Raw genomic sequence first — 20254 nt, 5'->3', positions numbered from 1 at the left:
AAGTAAAAATATATTATTTTTTAATGGGAGTAATCTAAATGAAAGTTGTAGTAGACTAAAATATGAACGCATGGATATAAAGATCGTTAAAATCCGAGATCATATGAAGAAGTTATGACGTTCAGAACACATGACCTAAGTAACCAAGTAGTCGAGATCGCGATGGATATAAGCATCAAAAGCCTCATACACTTCATTAATAAATGTACCACGTAAGATTTCGTGAGAAAAAACTAAAAAATCATTCATAAGTACTGAATGAGTACAAAAAAAATGTCTTATTTTGCAAAAAAAAAAAAAAAAAAAGACTAAATGTGTACAAAGTGAGAAATATATTACCCTATTAAGTCATTTTTACCGGGTAACCTGGAGTAGTCGGTCATAAGGACTGAATGTATACAGTTTAACAAGTTGAAGGGGTAAATGTGGACAAAAAAAAACTCAGTGACCAAATGTGTACAAATCGAAAAATATATTACCCTTTTAAGTCATTATCCCTTCTTTCTAATATATTATAGTTTTTGCTTTTTGTTTTTTATTTTTTACTTTATCTGTTTTGAGTTTTGCTTTCGTACTTATTATATATTCTTTCTAATATATTATAGTTTTTGTACTCTTTTGGCTAAATTTGTAAATCACTAATCAAATATTTTTATTAAACAAAATTTAAAACATATATGCATTACCTTAAAACAAGGGAGTATATTAAATAGATGAGATAAAAATAATATATATATATATATATATATATATATACATCACCGGGAATAATTCTTCGTAAAAATATAATTGTAGTACAATAAACTTCGTACTCTATCCCGGATTAGTCATTAATTTTTTTTTATGCAATAAATCATTAAAGTTGAATTTACCCGTTAAATATGGGTTCAACACAAAAAAATGTTGGTTTCTAGGTTTTCTAGATTGTTCCTGCTTATGTGGCATATATGAAATATGGGTTCAACACAAAAATACCGGTTTTAGGTTTTCTAGATTATTCCTGCTTATGTGGCATATATGAGGTGGACACGTAATATCTACGTAAATGAAGATGATGATGTTGTAACTATGTATATTCTCCTCAACGTCGTGAGCAAAGATGATGTTCTAATTGATATCGATCGATTACAAATCAGTTTTACTAACTTGTAATCGATCTTGAAGAGCCACCGAACCAATTCTTGTTTACACGCCTATCGTGAATTTCTTGTTTATATCTTACCGATCATGAAGTTATTGAAGCTAATCGACATGTGTTCTTCATTTTCTTGGAGAAATGGAGGTGGTTTTTGTTTCGCGGTGGTGGTGGATTCATTCCGGTCATGAAGATCTCAACTTCCAATTTTGATTTCAGTTTCACGATAGTGGATTCCTTCCCATCGTCAATATCTCTAGGTCCAAATTCGATTTCAGTTTCGTGATGGTGTTTTTTGTTTTTGTATGTGTAAAAGCAATGAAGGCAAACAACTATCATGGGGTGGTTTTTTGTTTCAAATAAGGCATACAATAATCATCGGTGAGATTTCACATCCCATATATTTTCCTCGATTGTTACCTTTTTTGGGTTTTTTTTTAAAGACAAAATATGGGGTTGTAGACCATCGTAGAGAATGCTCCGAGCTGCGTTGACTTTAATACCAAAGGAACCCCTTCTTTGAAATCTGAGTTTTTTGTCCACCTTCTTTGAAATATCACACGCTTCCGTTCCGACTTTAAAGATAATATATTGTTCTTTGGTTTCAAACTAGGTGTAATACTTATATATTACATTAGTTCATTTAAAAGAAAAATTAACTATGAAATTCTTAACATTTTGAGAAATTTGAATTTATAAGAAAAATTAGAAAAATAATGAATTATTAAAATTAAATTGTTTTTTTTTTTAATTTAAACTAATAAATTAGATAAATAAATATAGGAAACTAATAAGGCTTTAATTTAGAAATTTTGAAATAAGAAATAATATCAATTAGTGATATTGATATGCATTTATTATTACATTTATTGCAATTATTATATTTAAATATTATGTGAAATTTAATAAAATGGAAAAAACCAAAAAATGTCATGTGGAAAAAATTTAATTGAAAAAAACATCAAAATGACATGTGACCAAATCAATAAGAGTGTGACTGAGACAAAAAAAAATTCATTTATTAGTGTAGATATTTTCGGTTGTTCTATGAAATTTGGTCTCTTAATTACTATTGGTGGAGAAATGAGAACATAATGTTTAATTAATAAACAAATTTTGATTACACTTGTAATTAAAATAAGAAGATGAATATTGGTTGAGGAAAATGAATTTTGGTGGCGGTTATCGCATAAGATGTTTTTGGAAAAATGACTTTAATCATAACATGTGACATGCCACGTAATCATTGTAACCAAATGACTCATTTATAAGTATCAAGGGAATGTAATTGACAGTTTGACACGGACTTTAAATATTAACTAGACGAATTCTCGCGCGTTGCGCAGCGAAGATTAAAAATATATTATTAAAATATTGAAAAATATATATTTAAAATGGTTATGTTATTGACATTAACTTTGAGGTAATATTTTTACACTAATATATATATATATATATATATATATATATATATATATATACATACATATATTAGTGTAAAAATATTACCTCAAAGTTAATGTCAATAACATAACCATTTTAAACATATATATATATATATATATATATATATATATATATATATATATATATATATATATATATATTATTTTGAACAATAATATTCATTGAGATCAATCCATATTCCTCATTAATAAAATTAAATATAATTATCTATTTAGTATTATTTTTAACAATTATTATTATTGATTAATTATATTTTTACTTATGCAATCATTTTTTAATTTCAATAATGATGTTCATTTAAAATACTATTTATTTATAGCTACATGTAATTTATAATTTGATGTTATTATCATTTAAAACTGTTATTCATTAGTTTTAAACCACTTATTATTAATAACAAGTTAAAGAAGATTTTTAAAAAGCACTTAATATTATTATTAAAATGTGAAACATACAATAAATAATAAAATGATAAGATAGACAATTTGCATTTCAAAAGAGACTTGCATGGACAATATGACATATCCATGTAATTTGATTTTATTATTTATAATTATTGCTTATTAATTTTAAAACCACTTGTTATTATTAATACGTGAAAGAAATTTTTAAAAAACACTTATTGTTATAATTAAAATGTTAAACATATACTAAAATATAAAGTGATAAGATAGACAATTTGCATTTTATAAAAGGTTTACATGGATAATATGGATAATATGACATATCCATGATTTTTAATTAATTATTGTTTTGAAGCAACATGAACATACAAACATGTATACAATAGTTAATTAAATATTATATATATCATCTTCCATAAATATGATCGATAACATGAATCTAATCTAATTTACATTAAAATTTCAACCACAACATACAATGATATTCTTAAAAGAATACTTAAATCAAGAAAATACAAAAAAGAATTTGTATATAACAAACTTACAAATTAAAAACTTCAACATAATAACATGGCTCAAAAAATTGTTCAAAGCCCTCAAACCAACACAAAAAACTTTAAACTTGTTTTCTTTGTGAATTTTGTATGTGATTTGTATATGTGTGTCTACTAAAAAAGATTGACATTTTTATAGTAGAGTATTCATTAATTGTTTATTAAATATATTATATAAGTTATAAAACCTTTGAATTGTTAATCATTATTAAGAGACTTTTGAGTGGTATTCATTAAAATAGGAGGTTTCAAATGCATGAGGTGTTTGCAAATTTTTATGGGGGTTTCAAATGCATGAGGTTCAAGGAAAAATGTTAGCTTTATAAGTATGTATGATGATAAAAATATCGACTTTAGAACAAAACTATTTTTTTTCTTCCTTGTTGCCGTGGAAGACCCGGCTTAAGACATTGACTTGGGTCTTGCAGCTGCCAACCTTCAAAGTAGGAGTTCGGGATTTTGTCATGAGCATGCTTCAGAAAAGGCTTTTTCCTTTATTTATCTATCCGTGACCGAGCGAGGATGATCTATACAAAAAAAAACATGGATATTCTTTTCTACACACCATCTTAATCTTACTCTACATACCAATCTAGTTTTAGACATAGAGTTTTTAAAATCTAAAATTTTGACTAATTTTGATTGGGAGCCCTTATGACTCTGTCGCTTTTTTATCTCGGTTTATATATATATATATATATATATATATATATATATATATATATATATATATATATATATATATAGGTTCAGGTTCATTTGAGACCATGCTAATTTTGTGAGACCGTGAGACCAAATCTAAAAATAATTTTAAAATGCAAATTAAAATGAAAAATCCGAAAATTCCTTTTTTAATTATTATTTTCGTCACTTTAATTACCTAAACAAAAATAAAAAAATAAAAAAAATTACCGTTTAGTGAGCCGGCATTGGTGCCTTCGACTCACAAGCACTTTTTTTAATAGCATAATTCTCCAATTACTTTTTTTTCTTGTATCGCCGTTGCATACATAATTTAGTGAGCCGACATTGGTGCCTTCGACTCACAAGAACCGGGAGAAGACTCACCTCATACTGCTGAAACATCCAAATAAATACTCAAACTGCTAATCCGGGAAACCTCTGCACTAAATATCATCAGACAATATCCTTATTAATAATCAGGTCATAAACCACAACCGGGCCCTGCCCAAAGACACCCAAAAGCCTACAATGGACCAAAATCTTAAATGGTGCCCAAAGCCCACTATGGGCCTAATTCCAAGAAGGCCCAAGGCCTAACAATGACCCACAGTAAAAAAGGACTAGTGACCCAATAAGACCAAAACCCTAATAGTCCAATATGGCCGAAACCCAAAAGTCAACGGAGGTCAACAATCTGAGTATGCCCTGCATACTCGATCTACCCCCAACGTACGCCACCTTTGGGCAGTACGCGCTGTGTACGAGCTGGGTACGCCTATCGTACACCATAAAGTCATTAAGTCCACTTCCCAAATCTGATCCCAAATAACGTCTTAACCCATAAAGTCAAAGACTTTAATCCATTTCATGGCTGGAAAGAGTTTAAACCTTGAAACTCTAACTTGATCCACACTCAACACTATCAAAATCTTGAATGGCTAGAAATGGACCATCAATTAACCATTTTTATGAATCCACAAGACCTAAAACGCTTGAAAGGACAACTAATAAGCTCTGGAGTACTCCATACTCACAAATGTCCAAGCTTTGGGACAAAAGTTCATGAAAAACCCATCTATAGAGATCTAAAAGGAAACTCATCAAGGTATGAACTCCATACCTTTAGAAGATGCACCAAATGAAGTAGTTTATGGATCTAAAAGCTTGCAAGCAACCCCTCCTTGTTCAATAGTCTTCCTTTTCAACAAAAGGCCACCAAAATCATCACCAAGATTCCATATCTTCACTCACAAAGGATACACTCGATATTAGGGTTTGGAAGGTGTGGAGGCTGATTAGGGGAGGCCCAAGGGTGATTTAATGCCTTTAAATAGGGGTGATACCCTAACAATTAGGGTTTGGCATCAGCCTTCGTGCGCCCCACGTACGCCTAGTACGCCCAGCGTACTAGGTTCAACTCTGTGATTATCCCTCGCCTAGTACGCCCAGCGTACTAGGCTCAACCTAAAAACCCTCCAACTTCGAATGGTCATAACTTGTTCGTTCTAACTCCGATTTCGACGATCTTTATATCCACGGAAAGGTATCGAAAAACTCCACAATAATATCTAGATATCTTTGACTGAGAACTACTCGAACAAAAATCCATTTCTCATGCAAGAAACCGACCTACGATTTTTCCCATGCTACCCTTCGGGCCAAAGTACAATCCAGAGGATTTAGGTCTCATAACCTTCATTGCCTTCTTCCAAAATATCTAAACATCGCCTCTTTAAGGCCTCAAAGATTTTATGGAATCGATTTCCGGCCCACGACCCTAAATCACAAAATGACCCAGAACAGGGTGTTACACCATGGGTTGTTACATAGGAACATGGGGACCTTTTTCAACAATATTTCTCATGTCATAGTCAATGGTTTCAAGAACAACCATTGCCTTTGTCTTCCACATAGCGGAATTATGTTCATTAAAGGGAGGAATTTTATTGAGACCAAAGGATTTGGGATTCGACATGATTACTTGAGTGTATCACAAACCTGCTCTGATACCAAATGAAGGTTTGTATCGATCGGATACACTTCAAGTATTAAGAACAAACGTAAACTAATCTAAGAAAAATAAAGAACAGAAAGTAAATAACACAGGGAGTTCTCCAAATTATTCTTTCACCAAGAAAGGGTTTTTTCTTCACCTAGAAGACGGGTTGTCACAAACACGATTACGACACCAAGCCTTGTTCACAAAATTAGGGTTTACCCTAATGTTGTATATATACTAATTTATACAAGTATATCCCTTGATTGAAGGGATTTCATCTAATATATACTAAGAACTGATCTTATCACAAAGATACCAGATCTGTGATCTATTCTATACTTATATATATCATTACCTAATATACAAAAGATACATAGAATAACTATACTACGCACTGACGTTGATATGCTTGATACATTGGCGATGTCGATGCTGTAGTGTACATGTTGTCGCTGACGGTTGTGTAGAGTGTTTGACTCATCAGATCATAAGGTGTGGCCTTACAGTAAGTTGCAGTCTAGAATGAAAGATTCATCGTTAACTCATAATGGTACCATGTCAAACCTTAGACTAGGAGGTCAAGGACATGAATAACCCTTTGTCATTAAAGGACTAGACAATTAACTCTTATGTTGATGACTGTGCAATCAGTGTAAGCCATTATGTTATGCTCAATGTTTCAGCAGAACATGGGACTTGATGCATACGGCAAGCATGCTTCTAGGGACAGGGTCAGTTAAGATAGTTTAACTAAGAATAAACACCCAATCATTTTTATCAATTTTTTTTATTTAGACCAGGAAATCTCACTTAGAAAGTTTAGATAACGCTAAACCGTCAGCATGAGGAGGTAAATTAATGTTCTCAGCAGATGGTCTCGCTAATGAGAAACTTAGAGAGATTTACTCACACACAACAACATTCTTCTAGGGACGATGATGTGTCATAAGTTGCATACTAGGCTTAGAAAAGCCTCCACCAAATTCCCTTAAAAAATAATATACAAATACAAACAAAAGAGTTAGTCAAATAAGAAAGTATTCTAAACAAAGAAATATGTGCAACTTTTTCAGAAAGGTGATAAAGACTTGTTCCATCAAATCTTTAGAATTGAATGGTCATAAATGCACATCCATTTTCCAAGATATATACCACTTGAATTTTGGCTATAAAAGAGAACAAACAAGATCACCCATATCACACAAAAACACAATTCACAGTAAACAAAGAGAGAGAATGCCTTTAATCGTTGAGTGTAACATTCTGTTTAAAATAAAATAAATCAAATAAATAAATAAATAAATAAATCCTAAAAACCTGAGATGTATTTTATATTTTTAATTTATTTTTAGCCCTAAATCTGTAATAATTTATCAATGTTAGTCATATGAGTTAAAAATTATATTTTCTGGATATTGAGGGTTAAATGGTAACATATGGACTAGTATTAAATATATTTTTGGAAGCAGAGGCTATAGAGTAAATTATGGACTTGAATTGAAAAAGATTTGGGAAGGAGCGACTGAAAATGGGAAATTGGCATAAGTTAAATCAAAGACGGGTTAAGACCCGTCACCCTCCTCTTGTTCTGTCATTTAATAGAGCATCCTCAAACCCTAACCCTAGATCATTTCTTCGGCTGCCACCCTTATACCCCTCGCCTCCATCCGCCGCCACCTCCACTTATGAAGTCGGAAACCACCACCGAGCGACCGGTGCTACAACTCTATCGACGGGATTTAAGGTCGACGTCGTGGTTGTTGTTGTTGTTGTTCTCAGTGGCACATCCCTTCCTTCCTCCGATTCGTCGTCCGTCACACCGCCAATATCGCCGCTTGATTGCGTCGTTGCCGCTAGCGCCGTCTATTGGCGCCGCCGATGTCGCTACTTTGTACTACCGTTCATTTCGTCGTCCCTCCACCGTCGTCCTCCTCCAATAGCGAAGTTCAGCTGCGTGGTGGGTGTTTCCGCACGTGTATGTGCGTGTTTCAGTATATGTTGGTGTGTGTTTGTTGGCCGGAAAACAAGAGGACCACCATGGCAGCCAACCATGGTGGCTACCGTCGTTTTGCCGCCACTAAGCACCACCTCGGGTGGTTGTGTGCATGTTGTATTGTTGTGATGTCGCATAGATATTTCTTGGCCGAAAATTGAAGAAAATCCACCACCACCACCGTGAGGTGGTGGCTGCCACCTTCTGCCGTCGTATGCCACCATCTTGGTGGTTGTATTGGGCATTTTTCCTTGTTCTTTTTGGTGTTAGTGTGTATGTGTGTGATGTAAGAACTTTTATGTGTGCTTGGATTGTTGGATTTATCACTTGAAACCGCCGCCGCCGCCGTGTGTGGGTGGCAGCCGCCGACCACCATTGCCAAGGTGGCATTGGGTGGTGCCCGACTTTTTAAACATTAAATTACATAAACAGTTAACTTTAGCCCGAGTGGCACGAGTTTGGGGTTGGAAACCCTAAATAGGGTTTAGAAAACCCTAATGTCAATAAAACCCTAGTTTTGGAGTTGGTCGGGACCCGCGGTAAAGCTATTAATTGAACTTTAAATAATACTTAATAATGCCCCTACACTTAACTTAATGCAATATTGGACTTAAAGGGTAAAGTCCTTAAGGGGTTAAGTGTAGAACACTAACCCTAGTTATCATTATATGTGAAAACCCCTAGAATCGGGGAGCTCTATTTCGGACAATGATCGGGCATGTAATTGGGCCGTTGATTGGATTATTATTTCACTCGAGAATAACTAAGTCAAACCTTAATCAGTCCTACCCTTAGGTGATTAGGTTCTTAATGGGTTAAGTTTTCTTACTTAACCTTAATCGTCATTTCATATGAGGTAGTCACTGTTGCAAGTGACTATGACCTATGATCGGGTATTGACTCGAGTATCTTCCTGTAGGTGATTGGGAGTTGAAGCTGTAGAGTTCTTTGTTACTACTGTGGTTACCTACGTGCATATCGAGGTGAGTTTCGCCTCAATATACCCTGGGTCGAAGGCACCAATGCTAGCCCACTAGTTTTGGTTATCTGTTAGTAGAGGAATACCTTAGGGACTGTATATAGTCATGTAGGATAGACTGAGGACTCTTGATCCAAACTCTCTTACATGTTCCTTGTTTGGTTGTGGTTCTAGAGTAGGATCATCTGTCCGGGTGGCTATCTCACCTCTGAGGATATACGGCCATGCATTCCTTGGATTGTTGATATTTAGTATGCTGCTATGTTGTAGTGATATGTTAGACCTGTGTTATGGTATTGAGTATGTGCTATGATGTAGTGATCTGTTAGATCTGTGTTATGGTATCGAGTATGTTGTTATGTTGTAGTGATCTATTAGATCTGTCTCATGGTATTGAGTATGTTGCTTTATGGTAATGACCTGTAGAACTGTATGTTATTTGTGTTTGCTGGTTATCACCTATGGAGTGCCCTTAGGGACTGTCTATGGTCATGTAGGATAGCCTAGGAACTCTTGGTCTATGATCTCTTCCTTGTTTGGTTGTGGTTCTAGAGTAGGATCACCTGTTCGGGTGGCTATCTCACCTCTGGTTACTTATGGTTACGCATTCTATGGAGGTTAGCTGGTAGCAAGATTATATGTTGTGAGAGGACTAGTAGGCGGTAGTGAGATGTATGTTTGTTGTTTGTCTGTATTATGTGACTACTTGATCCTGATTGTTTATATGTTGACATATTGTGTTTGGTTTGGGTTGAGGCGGTCCTGCTTTGTGCGGTAGGCCAAGATACCCGGTACGGGCCAACTGTAAGCCATAGGCATGGAGGCTCGGGAAGAGTGGTAGGGTTGAGGCGGTAGGCCAAAAAAACCTTGGTATTCCAGCCCGATGGCTGATTGGACCTGTTGTATATTGGCATTCCAACCTAGGGTATTCCATCCCGAGGATGACTGGACCCGGAGGTTGACTGGGCCTGGGGTATTCCAACCCGATGGTTGACTTGACCCGACATGTTTGATTGTATATGTGATATGTTTGTATGGTGGTATTTTGGGGGAAAATCACTAAGATTTGTGCTTACCCAGTTGTTTATTATTTCAGGTATTTTCGGTGGCTCTGGGAGGCGAAGGCGGGACTGTACACACTCATCAGCGACATTTAGGACTTAGAATTCTCTATGATACTCTGGTTTTTAATAAATGTAATTTAGAATAAACGGTTTTCTTAATAATGGATTTATAAATTGGGAAGTTTTACCTTAATAAAAATGAAAAAAAAAATTGGTTGTGAACATGGGACGTTACATTTAGATTATGCAGATTGATTCCAAGCTTCATGTTCACCAAGAACAAAAGAAGAACATGAATCAGTCTTTGTAACCAACAAGTTAGAAAGATCCAATCTTTGTAACCTTTGAGTTATGAGAGTTACCAAGAAAATACTCGAAGGTTTCAATCATTGTGATCCATGAAGGAAGAGAAGGTGGTATCGTTGTCTTGTTGAAGGCTCCTTTGGATCTTTGAGGTGATGGAGAGTTAATGACAACGTCTCTGGAAATTGGGCATGTCATGTCACCAAACTCCACTTCATCTCACTGCAACCGAAATAGGTTGTTCAAGAAAGAAGAGATATATATCCAGAAGAACACTTGGTGGCACAATTATCCCCCATCTGGTCTTATCAGCGTGAGAATCAGCGTCAGTGAGAGAGCAATTGGTGCTGAAGAAAAGATGCAGCGTCAGCGTCAACTAGCTCTTTCAAGGAGGGTGATGCATTCAAGGAATGACACGTTGATCTTAATCAGTTAAGATCACTATTGAGATGGAGACAGAAGGTCTTAACACATACAAAAGAAAGAGAACGGACATTAGCAATGTTAGTAGCAAAACATGTATGTACAATGTATACTCCTTTGGTAAAAAAAAAAAATAATGCACAAAAAATAAATTAAAAGTGTAGCTTATGCTCAGAAATTTAAGAGTAGCAAAGCAATAAGCAAAAACAAAATAAAGTATCAATGTCTAAACCAATAAAATCAAACCATATAAATATCGTTGTCCCTTAATGCAGAAAACATGATTTTGTTCTCAGAATCAAAGACCTTTCCCTCATGACGATTGAAGAGAACTTTATAACCATCATCACAAAGTTGACTGATGGGGATGAAGTTTCCTTTCAGACCGTTGACGTAAAACACATCGTCCAGCTTAATCGTCCTGCATTCAAAAGTTCCAACACCTGTAACAGCACTTCCACTATTGTCACCAAAGATCACCATTGGACCATCATTCTCTGTAAAATTTGTTAAGAGGGATTTGTAACCAGTCATGTGTCTAGAACTTCCACTATATAGGTACCAAGTTTGTCCTAGATTTATACTTGATCATTTGACAGCGTGAGAACTATCAGTGTCATATATGTCATCAGGGGAATCATTGATAAGTGCCATAAGACCCTTAACATTCATCCCCTCATCTTCAGATGTCTCCTCCTCTTCTTCCACCTATTATTCACAGTCCTCTTGTTTTGCAATGAAATCTTTTGGTAGAGAGATGTTTTCCTTCTTCATATAGGCCACAAGCTTCTTGTACAAGACTTCATAATTCTCCAGACGTTAAGCTTCTTTCTTCTCCTTGCAATCCCTGGCAAAGTGATAAGGGCTTCCACAATTAAAGCAATTACCTAGGTTTCTCTTCTCTGAAGTGGATCTCCTTGCTGATCTGTTTCCTTTAAACTGAGCTCTTCGAACCCCATTTGATCTGTTTTCTTCATAGCATTTGACAATAAGAGTAGCGATGGCAACAAGTTCATCAGTGAGATCTTCATCGCTTTTGTCACCCTGATCTGAATTGTTTGATTCATTGATGTGATTCATTGCATCCTTTCGAGACACTAAAGCAACAAACTTTTCCTTGCTTGATTCCTTCATGATTTTTTTTACGAAGAGCTTTGGTCCCTTCATAATTTCGCGGATTATTGAACAAGGAGTTCAGATCCATGGTGTCGATCTTTTCACCATTCTTAAGAACATCAAAGTGATGTTCCCAGCTTTTCCCAAGAGAGTCGAGAAACTTCAGAACCAACTGAGATGAATGCTTGACGATTCCCAGCCTGCGCATATCATTAACCAATCAGTTAAACCTATTAAAGGTTTGGGTAAGTGACTCACCTTGTTGAGTAAATAAATGCTTATATCTCCGATTGAGGTTGTTAATAGTTGTGACCTGAACTTCCAAGGTGCCTTCATAAGCCACTGTCAGCGTATCCATCACCTTTTGAGCTGACTGACAATTCTGTACGAGATGATACACGTGGTAGGGAAGAGAGTTTCCAATAGGATCCATGGCTTTTACATCAAGACTAAGCAGTCTCTTGTCATCGTCATCGTAACTCGTTTCTGGATTTTGCTTCAGGGGGATAATGGGAGCGTTGTTGGCCATGGGTTGGTACATAGAAACATGGGGACCTTTTTCAACAATATTTCTCATCTCATAGTCAATGGTTTCAAGAACAACCATGGCCTTTGTCTTCTACATAACGAAATTGTGTTCATCAAAAGGAGGAATTTTGTTGAGACCAAAGGATTTGGGATTCGATGTCGCAACTAGGAATTCTAATGCTTTTGTAAACATTAACAATGATAACATTTGTGACTAAATCTTGAAAGCATGCATGATGTTTATTCAACGACAACAAAATTCCATCAAACACTCAATACAAACACTTCAAATAGTCAACAAAAGATTGGAAACCCTAAAAATCCTGGTTTAAGTCCATTATGGACTAGGATTTTCTTATTGGGCCTAAAGGACCAATAAGCATCCAATTTGACTATTTTGGGTTTAGGACCCTTAAATGGGCTCTAATTAGACCACTTGCATGAAACTTAACATTTTTGGCTATAATGGGCCTAAAATGAATTAGTTTACCTTTAATGGGCCTTGTTGGGCCATAACAAATCTAATTAGCCCTAATGGGCCACAAACCAAATCTTTTATGCTAATTGGGCCGTGAACCACCCTAAGGGCCCAATGTGCCGAAAACTTCTTTATGGACCTCAAAATTTTGAACCAAGATAAGAAGTGGGCCAAATTAATCTCTTTCCTTCCTCCTAGCCCAAGAATTCGGCCCAAGATAAAAAAAGGGGAAATAAGACTAATGGGTATTAAGGGAGGGGGGGACACCTCAAAATTGTATGGAGGATATCCATGCACCCTTCTCACATCCCCATGCATCCATCACCTCACCACTTCTCTCCCCCCCCTCTTCTTCTTATCTTCGGCCGAGGAGCACACACACACACACCTCACTTGAATTTTCTCTCAAACACTCACAACAACAACCTCTCATTTCCTCTCAAAAATTTCGAGATCTAGAGCATTTCAAGAAGGTTTTTCCATAAAAATCATCATATTTGGTAAGTTATTACTTAGATTCATGGCTTAGTTTCTTTATTTAATCAAAAACCTCTTCCTAACTCATGCAATTTTCGTGATCTACTCCTTAGAAGCTATCTAAACCAAAGTCCTCTCAAGAAGCTTACTAGGGCCGAAAATAACATCAATCTCTTCCATTTCTTTCTCCAAAATCGAACCAACAAATCCAAGGTGAGTTCATACCCCCTTGTTTTTGGTTTTTACTTGTTTTTGGGGGAGAATACAAGTACTATGTGTTGATCTATGTGTGTATGCTTGTTATATGTGATTTCTTTGGTTTATGTTGTGAAAATATGATGTTATTTGCTAAATCTTGAAATCTATGGCTAAAGTGTAAAGAATACATAAATAATGTACATAATAAACAACTTACTTCAAAGATCTAAGGATCTATAGGCTTAAGAAGTGAAAATAAAGTCAAAATCCTTATAAGTGTCATTTTTGCAAAAATAATCAAAGTTTGGGTAAAATATGATATTTTCGGTTTTATAAGGACAAAATGGTATTATTTACATAGAAATCTAACTTTTATGAAAATAACACTTGTCTAGGGGTCAAAAACATAAATTTTAGCTTAATGGGCTTTAATTTGGGCCTCACGAGTTTTTGGGCCCAAAGTTGCGAAAAAATGAAATGTTGAGGGGCTTAATTGGAAAACTTAACAAACTATGAGTCTAAAACGTGAATAAACTATTTTTAGGGGCTGAAAATGACTTTGATGCAAAAATTGGACTAAAAATGCAAAGTTTTTTATTTTGGGGTCAAAATTATAAAACTTACGGAATTTGAGCCAAAAGTGTAAACTTTTTACAATTAAGGGCTGGAAATGACAAATACAATAGTTTTGGGCTGAATTTATTATTTCAAATAAAGTTTGGGTCTAAAACGTCAAGAAAAACGGTTTAAGGACAAAAAATGTCAATTTTCATAAAAGGGGACTAAAAGTGCCATTTTTATAGATAAAGGGGCTGAAATGGTCAAATTAAATGTTTTTGGGCCAATTAGACGAATATTAAATTTTTGGGAAAAAAACATCAAGTTTATAACGCATGGTTTTTAATATATATATATATATATATATATATATATATATATATATATATATATATATATATATATATATATATACGTATAACCAAGCTTCGTTATAAATCAAACGTCAAAACAATCTTAACACTTCGAATAAACAACGAACTTACAACAAATACCTATATTACGAACTTAAGATCAATAAATTATAGATGATTCAATGGTTGGGCTCAAATATCTCCTATTCGTGCTATTGGGCCCTTGTGGCCCAATATCATGATTATTGAGCCCAATATATTCAAACATGTTTATTGGGCTTCCGGTGACCCAATTACATACCTAGTGGGCCTTTATCAGCTTTAATATGATATTGGGCTTTAATGGTCCATTTGCATTGCTAATAAGACCCTAAACCTTTATAATATGCCTAATGGGCTATAACGTGTCCGTAGCATACTCGACAGCCTGTAATAACATACAAAGTTAGTGGGCCTCCGTAGTCCTCTTCTCTTTGTCTGTTAGGCTTACCTTTATTCAAGTAAACATAAATTGGGTCGTGAAACAATGTTATACAATTTCTTTTGGATTAGTGAGAAATAACGGACGACACCAATAAGTGTCGGTCGTAGTCTGTAGTTATAATCAAAGTCTCCTGGAGGGAGAGCGAGAGTTTGTGTATAGATCTATACGGGGGTGACTCCCCACACCTAAGATGTTCGCTACAGTTAGACTCGGCCAGTCTAGGGTGACAAAATCTTAATTCAATACCGGAATTCACTAGAATGCCAAGACAGGCGAATTAGTCATTATTATGCATGGTTATAACGACTCACATAGAGATCCATTACCATCTAAGTAATCATTGGGGAATCATGTTCATATGATGTGACGATACAATAATACAAAACTATCATGTTATTTATATCGGGAAACATCGGGTTTTCCGGGGGAACTACCTTATTCACTTTTACTTACAACAACTATAATACAAGAAACTATTATGAAAAACATTTCACTTTTGCATGTTTTGAAATCATTTACACGTATACTTATGGATCATCAGACCTTTTTCGTAAACAATTTCTTTTTCAGAAAATATCGGATTTTCTGGGTTTTACAAACAATACAAAACATTTTCATATCAAACCTGCTTATGAACTCACCAACGTTATATATGTTGACCGTTTTCAAAATAACTTGTGTTCTCAGGTAACCGTTAGAATGAAGAATTATCAAGCGTGTGTCTGAATGTCTTTTGTGTGATGTCATTTGATAAACAATTTATTTTTGGATTATGTAATGTAAACAATGTACTGGATGTGAACAATGACGATTGTAATGTACTAATGCATGGTGATGTTTATGTTATGTTTCATGTATATTCATTGTGACGATATTTCAATTTAAGTCACACGAGCCCTCGGACGTTTCCGCCGTCTGGTTCGGGGGTGTGACATTCGACATGATTACTTGAGTGTATCACAAACCCGCTCTGATACCAATTGAAGGTTTGTATCGATCGGATACACTTCAAGTATAAGGAACGAAAATTAGAAAACGAAGAACAGAAAGTAAACAACACAGAGAGTTCTCCAAATTGTTCTTTCTCCAAGAAGGAGTTTTGTCTTCACCAAGAAGACAATTTGTCACAAAGACGATTAACACAAAGCCGAACTCTCTACATTAGTGTGTACCCTAATGTAGATTATATACTAATCTATACATGTGAATCCCATTATTTAAGGGACTATATCTTATCTATACTAAGATCCGAGTGTAACGTCCCAAAAATAAGTGTGACAACCCGAAACTTTGTCCGTTTCCGTTACGCGATTTCCGTTAATGAAATTTCGAATGCATTAACTTTTCCGTCAAACTTCTTGGTTTTGAAAATAATCTAGATATGTATATAATTAAATTATTTACGAGTCGGAACCAAAAATCGCGCGGAAACCCGATTATTTCAAAAAATCAAGCATTTTCGGTCTAAATGAGATTACGACCGTAAACGTGTTTACGGCCGTAAACTCGTTTACGACCGTAAACCTGTTTACGGTCAGCAACGAGTGGACCCCCCACAACACCCCTATAAATACGATGCCTCCACCTTCATTAGAACATTTTTGGCCAAAAACTCTCTCCTCTCTCTCTAAGAATCTTAACCGTAAACACTCAAAACGCCTTCAAGCTTCGGAAAACATCGAGAAACCACGTTTGGAGTCACATTGGAACGTCTGGAAACGCTCATCTCTTCGAAATCAGCAATCAGAACCATTTTTCTTGAGTTTACGGTCCACCTTCAAGAACCGTAAACCCTGTTCTTGAGTTTACGATCCAACCTTCAAGAACCGTAAACCCTGTTCTTGAGTTTACGGTCCAACCTTCAAGAACCGTAAACCCTGTTCTTGAGTTTACGGTCCAACCTTCAAAGACCGTAAACTCTGTTCTTGAGTTTACGGCCGTAAACTCGTCGAGCCTTCAGAAACCGTAAACTATAGATCACGGCCGTAAACATCTTTTTGGTGGTGCTTTTGGCTGAAAACTCACCCTCTTTGATTCGATCAAGTCCCGGATTTCGTGTGTCTGAACGTCTTTTGTGTGATGTCATTTGATAAACAATTTATTTTTGGATTATGTAATGTAAACAATGTACTGGATGTGAACAATGACGGTTGTAATGTATTAATGCATGGTGATGTTTATGTTATGATTCATGTATATTCATTGTGACGATATTTCAATTTAAGTCACACGGGCCCTTGGACATTTCCGCCGTCTGGTTCGGGGGTGTGACAGGTTGGTATCAGAGCTCTGTTTATAGTGAACTGGCATATCTAACCACACATTGATATGAAACTATAAACCCAAAGAGGGACTAAATAACTCTAAACAAAACAAATAAATATAATAATAAACACTATGACTTGTGCGACTTAGAAAAATGAACATAATAACAAATCAAATAAGACATTTGGGAAATCCTCACATCTCGGTTAAGCCAGGACTGTTCACAGTTGTATTAGGGATGAATGTAGCCTGATCAACTACATTTCCTTCAGAATACAACTATCGCATGCCCTGGAACGATCGCGATGGTCAATAAACCTAAGGCATACCCTTTTGTTAACCAAGAGCAGAACATCAAACCAATTTCAATAATAACAAAAATATCTTAGGATTAATAATGGTTTAATTATATACCCTCTTGCAGACAGTATGGCTGGTTTCCATCTTCCTGGAGATCTGTATTTCCCTAATCAGGGGAATAATGGATGGCTTGAGGAGGAACCTGAGGAGGAGCCTGAAGAGGAGCCTGAGGAGGAACCTGAAGAGGAGTCTGAGGAGGAACCCGAGGAGGAACAAGAGGTTGGGATCAAAGACGGGCCTACAGAGCCTGTGGCCGACTCTGGAGGGGAAGAATATAGCGACAGTAGTGACGATGACTCGGACGCAGAGTTTGTAGTCATCAACCCACCATTTCCAGTTAGGGTGCCAACACATCGGATGGGCCCTAATGGCCCTACACCCCCATGGGGAGTTGACATTTTGGAGATGGAGTAGGCAGTAAAGTCAGCGACCCCCGTACGACATGGCGAGGGAATTCTATGATCTGAGGGATGGAGGGCCGGCTGACCGAGCACTTCCTGTTATGGGGAGGAGGTTGCGAAACATCGGCGACCTAGCCCAGGACACAGCCGAGCAGCTGAACCAGATGCGAGCCGCAGTGGCAAGAGCGGAACGAGAAACTCAGGAAGTAATCCATAACTTTCATGTACGTCAAGCAATTTGGGAGGATCGACTACGAGCCACAGAACAACAAGTGGCGCGTCTTCAGGGCGCATCCACATCATCAGCCCCACCACCCGACACATCTCGGAGCACTCCGGATCAGTAGACCCCCTACTAGTGCTATGTTCTCTTATGCTTACCATGTTATGTACTACCGACTCCATGTTTAAGTGATTACACTACTCATAGAGTCGTTATGCTGCCAAACTTTGTACCCTTATGTATGCTCTTTCGGGCAAATTTTCATGTATCAAAGTACGGATATTATTAGTGGAAAATATTATGTGTTTTATCGTGATGTTGTTATCTGCTATGTGTTTTACATTCTTATTGTTTAGTGTAAATATATGGAATCACTTTGATGCTCAATCGATTCACGGAATGCCCAACTTAAATACAATACGTACTCAACATCTTTCTGTTCCGTAACAGCAAGATGCCGCAAAGACCAAACTGTGGAAACAATCAACCACCGACACCACCAGAAATCAACTCAGTTGCATTTCAAGCAGCTGTATCTGCTGCAGTCACAGCAACACTGACGCAGATCCACAATGGGAACAATAGTGGAGGCAACGGGCAGGGGGCCGGAAGTTCAAACAACGGGATGAACCAAGGACCTACCAAGACATACTCTTACAAAGATTTCACCAACGCCAAACCACGGACCTTTAATGGCACAGGGGGAATGATAACCCTGAAGAGATGGATTGAAAAGGTGGAATATGTGTTCGAAATATGCGGATGCCCTGAAGAAGTCAAGGTAAAGTTTGCAGCATGTACATTTGTTGATCAAGCTCTCACCTGGTGGAATGGACACGTGGAGGCTATGACTCTTCCGGTGGCCAATGTCATGCCATGGACGAAATTGAAGGAAATGCTAATGGCTGAATACTGCCCGCGTGGCGAGGTTCAGAAAATGGAGCAAAAGTTATGGAATCTCACTGTCCGAAACTCCGACATCGATGCCTACACATCAAGGTTTAGTGAACTGTCTCTGTTGTGCCCTGGCATGATTACTTCAGAAGGGAAGAAAATCGAACGATTCATCTGGTGATTAACTCCCCCAATTCAAGTAAACGTGATAGCCGCAAATCCTGAAACCTTTGACAGTGCCAAGAGGTTGGCCAAGAAGTTGTACGACCACAACAACAAGAAGGGCGAGAAAGCAGGGGAAACTGAAAGCAAGAAGGAGAGTGATAACAAGAAAGGAAATAATAACAAGAGGAAGGGACGACAAGGCTTAGAGTCGTCGAAGAAACAACAAACAGTAACAGTTCATGCTGCAACCACCCAAGTTCCCTCCGCACCACATGCTCCAGCCGCATCCACCCCAAGTGCCCCTAAGCAGTATTCTAGAAATCTCCCAAAGTGCAACAAGTGCAATCTCCATCACAATGGTGAATGCAGGGAGATGCATTGTACTAGTTGCAACCGAAAGGGTCACACGACAAAATACTGTAGGACATATCCTCCCTAGAACCAGCAACAGGGAAACAACAATAACAACCGCAACAACAACCACAACAACAACAACAACAACAACAACAACAACAACAACGACAACAACGCTGGGGCTAGCCAGAAAGACAAGTCGAGTTCCGAATCGACCTTGTGCCAGGAGCTACACCCATCGCCAAATCGCCCTATAGGTTGGCTCCTACGGAGATGCAAGAACTGTCAAGCCAACTCAGCGAACTCTTGAGCAAAGGATTCATCCGACCTAGCTTCTCACCCTGGGGAGCTCCGGTCCTTTTTGTTAAGAAGAAGGACGGATCCTTTAGGATGTG

The sequence above is a fragment of the Lactuca virosa genome, chromosome 2 (assembly GCF_052849685.1).
Source record: "Lactuca virosa cultivar CGN04683 chromosome 2, Lactuca_virosa_CGN04683_v6, whole genome shotgun sequence".
Taxonomy (NCBI): Eukaryota; Viridiplantae; Streptophyta; class Magnoliopsida; order Asterales; family Asteraceae; genus Lactuca; species Lactuca virosa.
This window is presented reverse-complemented; position numbering follows the sequence as displayed.